This window comes from Scardinius erythrophthalmus (genome assembly GCF_964197995.2).
Source record: "Scardinius erythrophthalmus genome assembly, chromosome: 2".
Classification (NCBI taxonomy): domain Eukaryota; kingdom Metazoa; phylum Chordata; class Actinopteri; order Cypriniformes; family Leuciscidae; genus Scardinius; species Scardinius erythrophthalmus.
The window spans coordinates 15,436,948-15,446,929 of record NC_138222.1 but is presented as its reverse complement, the minus strand read 5'-3'; positions in this window follow the sequence as shown (position 1 = coordinate 15,446,929).

Genomic DNA, 9,982 nt, shown 5'->3' with positions numbered 1-9,982 from the left:
TAAATGTAATCATTTATTGGACTACTCTAAACACTCCAACATATTCAAGTAAAACATTGCACAGGGAAAGGAGAAAAGGGGAAATGTAAAAAAAAAAAAGAGCCTTGTATTTGTATTATTGTAGTTCCTTTAGTTATTAAAAGCAATATTATTCCATTTAAATATTTACTATATCGGTTTTACCGAATGACTTTTTGACACTTCAAAATCTTTAAAATACCTTTATATGTAGTATAATATAATTAAAACCTTTTGGATTCAGTAAAAGAGATCAAGTTGTACTACCTTACATACTTTGGATGTTATATATTTGTTTTTTATTATTATTAAGGCCTTTGGACAAAAAAAAAAGACCCGTCACGTCATTGACCCATTTACAGTAGGCATAATTGTTATTGCGTATGCAGCATGAGTCAAATACAATCTTCTGTTCGTGAACAGTTGTATTTCATTCATTAATCTGACTACTGTTTTTACTTACATCTATTGCTCGATCAATATTATTATCACATATTTAACATTTTTAACTGTATGGTACGACAAACAATTTAATATGGGTAAGTTTGTGTATATTTTACTCATAGTAAAATACTGTATGTGCTGCATATAAACACCAGACAGATAATGATTTATTAAACAGATGGTCTTTACTCATCTCACTTGCACAAAATAAATGCAGTAATAGAAAGCATAGAAACGCACTGAAAATGATATGCATTTAAAAATTTGGTCGGGTTGAAGTCATCCCTCCGGATCTTCTGTATCCACTCATGCCCGTTCTGCAGCGTCAACGGGGAATGCATGAAAGCTGACTTCTCTGTTATAAGTAACGTGACGACATGGTACATAACGGCACACAACAATCAAGTGCTGAGGCTGTCACCCTCTGAAAGGCAAGTCACCTCTCATGAATCCTAAAAACACTCAATGTGAAAAACATCGCTGTGGTAATGGACCTCGGTCGCTGTTGTCTCTCGCTCTTGCTGTCTCCCGCTCTGGCTGTCAGATCACCGGAAGTACTGGCCCACACACTCAAGTTCGAAACGTCAACGGTCGCCATTTTGTGCACGGAGCGAATTGACACTTTTCACACGCTCTCACGCCACACATCCATTTTCTCACGCACAAAAAAATCGCAAAGCAAAGAGGGCACGGAGACCGAAAGACTAGACAGAGCAGGTTTGTGATATAAAAAAATCTCAGCTCTCTCAGATTCTGTAAATTTTATTACGAAATTCAAACAATAGATCGGTTTGGCGCTTGAAAACAGATACCTAGCGGCACGTGAACCGATCATCTGTAGTAAATAAACACGAATGAACAATGTTGAAAGACACAGTACAACTATACCGAAATGTATATTCATAATATCGATCAATCAGTGTTTTTCAACCGCGGAAAGGGATCAATAAAACAGCTGGAGAACAATTATGTCACAACATTTACCTCAGGAAAGCCATGACCATAATATAGGCTATAGCAGGTTAGTTGGCTAGAAAATAAAGAGCTAGAGAGTATTTTGCTAAATATGTGTAGGCCTAAAAAAACATTTTTATTTTATATAGCATTATATTAATTTGTTTTATTTTTTTATTTAGAGTTATTTTTAACCTTAAATAATAATACCAGCTGATATGGCTCTCTGTATGTTTACAGCATTAGTTGAGTTTTTTTTTTTTTTTTTTTCTTGAGACAAATTAACGCCTATCTTGTGTACCTAATTATTTATCCAAATGAGTCAATATTAAATCAAATCACAAGAATTTAATTTAATTGAAATCGTGAAATTTGTGTCAAGCAATAAAAAAAAAACATAGCTTACCAGAAATTGTACCATGTAAATATTGTAACATGTTGTCACTAAACCTAATAAAATTCAGTTTAGTTACTACAACGTTTTGACAATCACAATACACATCATTAACTATTTTTCACATCATTAACTATTAAATACATCAGTAGCAGTTTATAGTTCTTGCATGAAGGTTAATAGTGCCTAAATGCACTATGAAATTGAAAGTTACTGGTGCTATGAATGCTTTAGCTCTTAGTGTCAAATGAGTGTTAACAGCACTTAACCCATTTGTGCCCAAATTTTTCTGAATGGTTTCATGCAGTCATGTTAATAGTGTCCTATGCTGTTACGATCAATCATGTTTGTGTATTTATCATGATCTGTGTTTTTCATCAGATTCTGATTGGCTTCAGATCCTGTCAGTCATCTGGGATTCGTTTGCGTCTCCATGATGCTCCGCCTGAAGTTGGCTATAAAAGGTGATGTCAGCTGTCTTCGAGGAGGGGGCTTTGTTTGGGCTTTGTTTGCATGCGTGCGCGCCTCTTAGAGTTCTATTATGTAGCTCAATTTGTTATTTTTGTTACCCTCATTTGTTGTTAATTTGTTTTTGTTTTGTTTCCTAACCTTTGTGTTTAGTTAGTTGATTTTTGTTTTGAACGTGGCATCTTCCCGTGCCCTTGTGCTCTTATTTACACAACAAATCCATCTGTCTTAACCATTGTGCGCTGTTTAGGGTCTTTTTGACCCACATTTCTAACTTTCATTTATGGGGATAACATGTATACAATTTGACATGCTTTAGTGTAAGATTTTTGCCCATCTTTTGGAAAATGCAGTTCTCTTACGAGAGGTCTCTCGTACTGCGTAAGTATCTTACGCTAGGGGAAAATCCCTTTTCCGCGAGATATTGAAGCCAAGACAATTATCCTTAATTTTGTATTAATGTAAAACACGTTGCGGCAGCATACAGACATAGGCAAGACGGGTCGCGTGCCTATTGGCTGTTCTGCGGCAACTGCAGCAGCCTATCGAGCGAGGCCTAGTGTGACGTCAGACCCAATGAGGGTGCTTCGCGCCCGCTGCGTCACGTCCCGCCGAAACGGGCGTGGCTTAGGCCTATAAATCCGGCTCGCAGGCAGCTAATATCTGATTTTTCATCTCTTCAGCGAAGCTCTCGCATCGCTGGATCCGGAGAGAAGCCGCGCCGTCTGAAGAAGCCTTTCAGCGGGACGAGTCGACACTCTAAAGCCGCTGGCCGCGCCGCCTTCTGTCGCCTTCCTGCTGCGCTATCCGGCGTTATATCCTTTCTCTGCTACTGTGTTTTGTGTATGTGTGTGTGCTCGCCACCGCGACACACTCTCATTGCACTAAAAGAGCCGGGCGTCTTTTTCAAGACGCCCCTTTCCTGAGGATCACGCAGCTCTCGCGCTCGCTGACGGCGACTGCCCTCACTGCGAGCTAGTTACTGCCTATGGTGACTCTGAGGACTCACCTGGCATCCTTCTCCGAGACTGCTCCTCCGCTCCCCCTGCTCTGATACCTGCTCTCCCTCTGTTCGAGCCGCGCAAACTGCGCCGTTCACAGGGGATGTCAGGAGCGGACGGTCACGGGGCTAGCTTTCTCTCTCCCTCTGTTCGAGCCGCGCCGTTCACAAGGGAGCCGCGCAAACCGCACCGTTCACAGGGGATGTCAGGAGCGGACGGTCACGGGGCTAGCTTTCTCTCTCCCTCTGTTCGAGCCGCGCCGTTCACAAACTGCGCCGTTCACAAGGGAGGCTGGAAGCGGACGGTCGGGGTTAGTTTTTCTTTACGTTACAAGAAAGCTACCCTGCCCCTGCTGCGCCCCATTCACGCGGCACTCACCGGCGAAAGGAGTGTTTTTAGTCCCGCCGAGGCCAGACTGACCTCAATTTCTCACACATTTCTCAGTTCCCTGATCAGGCGACTGGAAATATCAATATTGCAGCAAACGAGCCTGTTATAATACACTCACGCCTGCTAGCAAACGCAAAAAAAAACATGTTGACGCTCTCTTATATGCTCGTGCATCTGAAAGCCTTTGTGTTCCCCCCCGTGGCTCAGTGGCGGAATCTTAGGTTTTTCGCACAAGAGACCGGTGTTCGAATCCCGGGTCTAACGGCAGATAAATTATGCCGCCAATGCTTCGCTCTGTCAGTTCCCTGAAAGGCGACTGCAGATGTGCATTTTGCAGCCAACGAGCGCGTTGTACAACCGCTCGCCTGCACCCAAACACCGTTTCTATGGTTCCCGTGCGTCACTGGCGAAAGGAGAAAAGAGTGTTTTTAGTCCCGCTGCGGCCGGGCCGACCTCCATTTCTCACCCATTTCTCATTTCCCTCTGAAGTTCAGGCGACTGGAAATGTCAATATTGCAGTGAGCGAGCCTGTTGTAATACACGCACGCCTGCAAACAAACGCCAGCATGTTGACGCTCTCTGATAATACTCGCTCAGAATACTCACGACCAGAAAAATCCTTGCGCAGATTCGCCGAGGAGATTGGTTTGTGTCAATAGATCTGAAAGACACGTATTTTCAAATACAGATAGCGTCACGTCACAGGCGATATTTGAGATTCGCCTTCGAGGGCCAGGCATATCAGTACACAGTCCTACCGCTCGGCTTGTCCCTAGCACCCCGTACATTTAAGATGTGCATGGACGCAGCGCTCGCAGCCCTCAGACTACAGGGAATGCGAGTATTGAACTACTTGGACGATTGGCTGATTCTAGCTCAATCTCACTCTGAGCTCATAGAGCACAGGACCATTTTACTCGATCACCTCGAGAATCCGGGTCTCAGAGTCAATTGGGCGAAGAGTTCTCTGTCCCCCAGACAGATAATCTTTTCTGGGCACAGAACTGGACTCGCTGTCTATGATAGCTCGACTGTCACCACAGCGTGTACTGGACATTCAGCGCGCAGCGAGCTCTTTCCGCTGCGGCGCATCTGTCCCGCTCAAGAAATTTCAGAGGATGCTAGGTCTCATGGCCTCAGCATCATCAGTACTTCAGCTGGGCTTGCTTCGCATGCGCCCGCTACAGTTCTGGCTGAAAGCGCGAGTACCGCGCCGAGCGTGGGCTTCCGGCGCTGCTCGAGGGCAGACCGTTCTTCGGCCAATGGTCAGAACGGGAGAAGTTTCTACACATAAACTGCCTCGAAATGTTGGCAGTAGACAACGGGCTGACGCGTTTTTGTCCCCAAATAAGAGGACACCACGTCCTGGTCCGCTCGGACAACATGTCAGTGGTGTCCTACATAAATCGCCAGGGCGGCCTCAGGTCCCAAAACCTGCACAGGCTGACAGAATGCCTCCTGGTGTGGGCTCAGCGCAACCTGCTCTCGCTGAGAGCAGCGCATGTGCCAGGGCTCCTAAACATAGGACCGGACAGACTGTCCAGGAACAATGTTCCGACAGGCGAGTGGTCTCTACACCCACAGACAGTCCAGCTGCTGTGGAAGAAATTCGGCAGAGCGGAAGTAGACCTGTTTGCATCTCAAGAAAACGCTCCCTGTCTGGAATTTTTCTCCAAGAGCAGGGACGCGCTGGCTCATGTATGGCCCCGCCGCCTGCTCTATGCCTTTCCTCCCGTCTCTCTCCTGCCTCAGGTGATAGAACGGATCAGGGAAGAAGGATGCTCAGTGCTACTCGTAGCGCCGTTCTGGAAAAACCAACCCTGGTTCCCAGTTCTGATGCAGCTAGCGAGCACTACCCCATGGCCAGTGCCAGTGAGGAGGGACCTCCTCTCTCAGGCCAAGGGCTCGATTTGGCATCCGCGCCCAGAGCTGTGGTCCCTTCATGTTTGGGCCATCAATGGGTACCCGCTGACCTCCCAAGCGGAGTGTTAAACACAATCACGCAGGCTAGAGCTCCGTCTACGCGATGTCTCTATTCCTCGAAATGGTCAGTGTTCTCCAGCTGGTGCACAGCTCGTGGCGTGTCGCCCCCAGACTGTGGGGTGACGGAGGTTCTCTCCTTCCTACAAGAGCTGTTGTTTATGTGGCGGCCATAGCAGCATTCTCAAAAACAACGCTTGGTCAGTCAATAGGAAGGAACGATTTAGTCATCCGCTTCCTTAGAGGAGCTAAGAGACTGAATCCTCCCAGACCTCCCTCAGTCCCTGTATGGGACCTTTCTACGGTGCTGGAAGCCATGAAAGGTGACCCATTCGAGCCTTTACAGACGATTGATCTTAAACACCTGTCTTTCAAGACAGTGTTTCTTCTGGCTCTCGCTTCAGTGAAGCGCATAGGGGACTTACACGTGCTCTCAGTAAGCGTGACGTGCATGGAGTTTGGGCTTAATGACTCAAGAGTTATACTCAAACCTAAGCACGGTTATGTTCCAAAATCCCTCAACACACCGTTTAGGGCGCAGGTCATTTCCCTGTCAGCCCTACCGGTCTCTGACGAGGAAGGAGACGCGAGCTTCCTTTGTCCAGTCAGGGCATTAAGAGCGTATGTGTCTCGCTCATCTATCTTCAGACAGACGGAGCAGCTCTTTGTTTCGTTCAGCGGACGTTCCAAGGGACTAGCCGCGTCGAAACAGAGCCTATCCAGATGGATAGTTGACGCCATTGCGCTGGCGTACACTTCAAGGGTATGCAGTGCCCGTTGGGTGTCAGAGCGCACTCCACGAGAAGCATGGCTTCATCGTGGACCTGGTCAAGTGGGATTGCCTTGCAAGATATATGTATGGCGGCAGGCTGGGCCTCCCCGTCTACATTTATAAGGTTTTATAACCTAGAGGTTCCCGCCTTACAGGCCAGGTTGTTGTCGGTCTAAATATACCAGTACTGTCTGTTCTGATGCTATCGGTTCAGAATACTGTCTGCTGAGCACTGCTCGATGAGCACTGCTCGCTGATCGACCATAAAATGCTTATGGGCAAATTAGTAAGACCCGCAATTTTCCATCAGTTCAGGCCGTACTCCGCCCTGTCTGTATGATGTAATTTGCGTCTGAGGGACGCTGCTATATGTGGAAGAGCGCGGCTCCGCCCCTCCCTCTTCCCGGACTCCCTGTGAGTTCCCCTGGTGATTGTGCACTATATGAACCCCGGGCTTTCGCCCTTGGGTCTTTGGTGTCAGATCCCAGCACGCAGTACGAGAGACCTCTCGTAAGAGAACGTACTCGGTTACTAACGTAACCTCGGTTCTCTCTAGAAGAGGGAACGAGTACTGCGTATCTTGCCATGCATGCACATGCTCTGGTTCGCTTCGGCGATGAAAAAACAGATATCAGCTGCCTGCGAGCCGGATTTATAGGCCTAAGCCACGCCCGTTTCGGCGGGACGTGACGCAGCGGGCGCGAAGCATCCTCATTGGGTCTGACGTCACACTAGGCCTCGCTCGATAGGCTGCTGAAGTTGCCGCAGAACAGCCAATAGGCATGCGAGCCCTCGTCTTGCCTATGTCTGTATGCTGCCGCAACGCGTTTTACATTAAAGGACAAGTTTGGTATTTTACACTTAAAGCCCTGTTTACAGATCGTTTCTGATGAAATAGAACGGTTAAGATTAAAATTTGGACACATGCTGCTGTCCCGAGAATTTTAGGTTTATTTCGCTTTCCCCAAAACCTCTAGAATGGATGTATAGGTGCACTGGAACAATCCTTCATAAAACGCATTAAACTTTCGTTTACAAAGACCTGAAACTCACCAAGTGGTCAGGGGTGTTCACTGATATGCTCACACAAAAATCGCTGCAAAAGATGCTTTCCAACAGGTTTTATCGTAGTTTTTGTCCAACTCCATTGACTTGTATTGAATGTGCTGTGTGAGGTACGGTATTACTCCGCCGCTTCTTCTTCTGCTTCTTCTGTGTATTCAATGAAATGCCAACGGTTTGCTTGTAATTGGCAAAGGTGCGTTATCGCCACCAACTGGGCTGGAGTGTCTATTATTCAAGCTCTCAACGGAAGAATCTACGGGTGTGAGACGTTTGGAAAAATAGATCCACAGTTTTACAACGAATGGTAAAACACCTGTTGGAAAGCATCTTTTGCAGCGATTTTTGTGTGAGCATATCAGTGAACACCCCTGACCACTCGGTGAGTTCCAGGTCTTTGTAAACGAAAGTTTAATGCGTTTTATGAAGTATTGTTCCAGTGCACCTATACACCCATTCTAGAGGTTTTGGGGAAAGCGAAAGAAACCTAAAATTCTCGGGACAGCAGCATGTGTCCAAATTTTAATCTTAACCGTTCTATTTCATCAGAAACGATCTGTAAACAGGGCTTTAAGTGTAAAATACAGAACTTACCCTTTAAAACAAAATTAAGGATAATTTTCTTGGCTTCAATATCTCGCGGAAAATGGATTTTCCCCTAGCGTAAGATACTTACGCAGTACTCGTTCCCTCTTCTTGAGAGAACCGAGGTTACATTAGTAACCGAGTACGTTTTAAAAGTAACCAATTATCACTTTAACTAGTAGATGCAGAGCTCCACTATTTGCTATTTGCCTTTCGACTGAAAGACATATTTTCACAAGTTTTTCCAGTTGTATTCATATCTACATATTATGAAATCACAATTATAACAATACTTTTTGTCAAAGTTTAGGCACTTTTTGTACTGAAAAAAAAAATATGTTTTTCAATAATGTTATATTATGATTAGAATCAAATGAATTGTGTCATTGGACAGAAACAACACAGAACACACATAGACAGAAATGAAGTGGCACACTTTAAATTTGTAGAATTATATGAAAAACAGATGTTTGAAATAAATTATAAACTCTAAAAACTCATAATGTAACATTATTGAAAAACAGATTTTTTTCAGTACAAAATCTGCTAAACTTAGACAAAAAGTAACTTGTATTGTTATAATTGTGATTTAATAATATGTAGATATGAATCTAACTGGAAAAAACTTTTAGTCTTTTAGTTTTAAACTTTTAGAGCTCTGCAGCCATCTACTGGTTAAAGTGATATTTTTTTTACTTTTAAAACGACATTTTCCAAAATATAGGCACAAATCTTAAAAAAACACTAAACCATGTCAAATTATCCATATTATCCCCATGAATGAAATGTAGAAATGTGGATCTTTTATAAGGTGAAATTTACATAAAAACTGTTTTTTGTTTTGTTTTTTATAAAAAAAAATAAAAATTATAAAAAAAATATTTTTTTTCAATTTATTTATATACATTTTGTGGAGTAAACAAATAACAAAATGGCAAATAACAAAAATAAAAGTACATACAGACAATTTATGATCCGTAGAGATGTAATTTAAAGGGTTAAATTATGTTTATTCACTAAACAAGACTGATAACCTTGATTTATTAACCTATTAACACAGTATACCCCATTTTCCCGTGATATATGTACTTATAAGGCATTTGCCCACCGGCAACTATAGTTTCCCCTTGGACTTTTGACTAAGTATACAAAAAAACGTACTCGGTTACCTAATGTAACCTCGGTTCTCTCTAGAAGAGGGAACGAGTATTGCGTAAGTTACGCATCGGGAAAGTCTTCTTTCTTCGCGATCTGAAGCCAAAAATTATCCTTAATTTTGTATTCATTGTCAACGCAGTAAGGCAGCCGGCAGACCTAGGCAGGCTGTATAAGCGTGCTCATTGGCTGCTCGGTGGCAACTGCTTAAGCCTATCAGTGAGCACTCTGAAACGTGGCCTCCAATGAGGGCGCTTTGCGCCCTCCACACCCTTCTAACCGTCAGAATGGGTGTGGCCAGCGTGTATATAACCAGTGCTCACAGGCTAAATATCTGGTTTTCACAGTCTGAAGCGCAAAAGCTCGTGGCGCGACACGGCAGGTTACGCAATACTCGTTCCCTCTTCTAGAGAGAACCGAGGTTACATTAGGTAACCGAGTACGTTCTCTTACGAGAGGTTCTCTCGTATTGCGTAAGTTGCTTACGCATCGGGAACCCTTTGTCAACGTCGTGTGCGCCGAGCATCCAGCCCATGAATCCCAGGGAGACCGGGGAAAACATTCTGCTGGAATAGGTGGCCGGTGGGAGAGACGGGCCAACACAGTACAAAGCACTTCACTCAGTATATAAAATAGAGCGGCGCGGCCGGTCTATAAGCATATAACAGTGCAAAACAGTAGGGCCGGCAGAGCGAGCCCACACAGTACATAAGCACTTATTAGGGTAAGAAAAGAGCGACATAGTCGGTCTTTCATGAA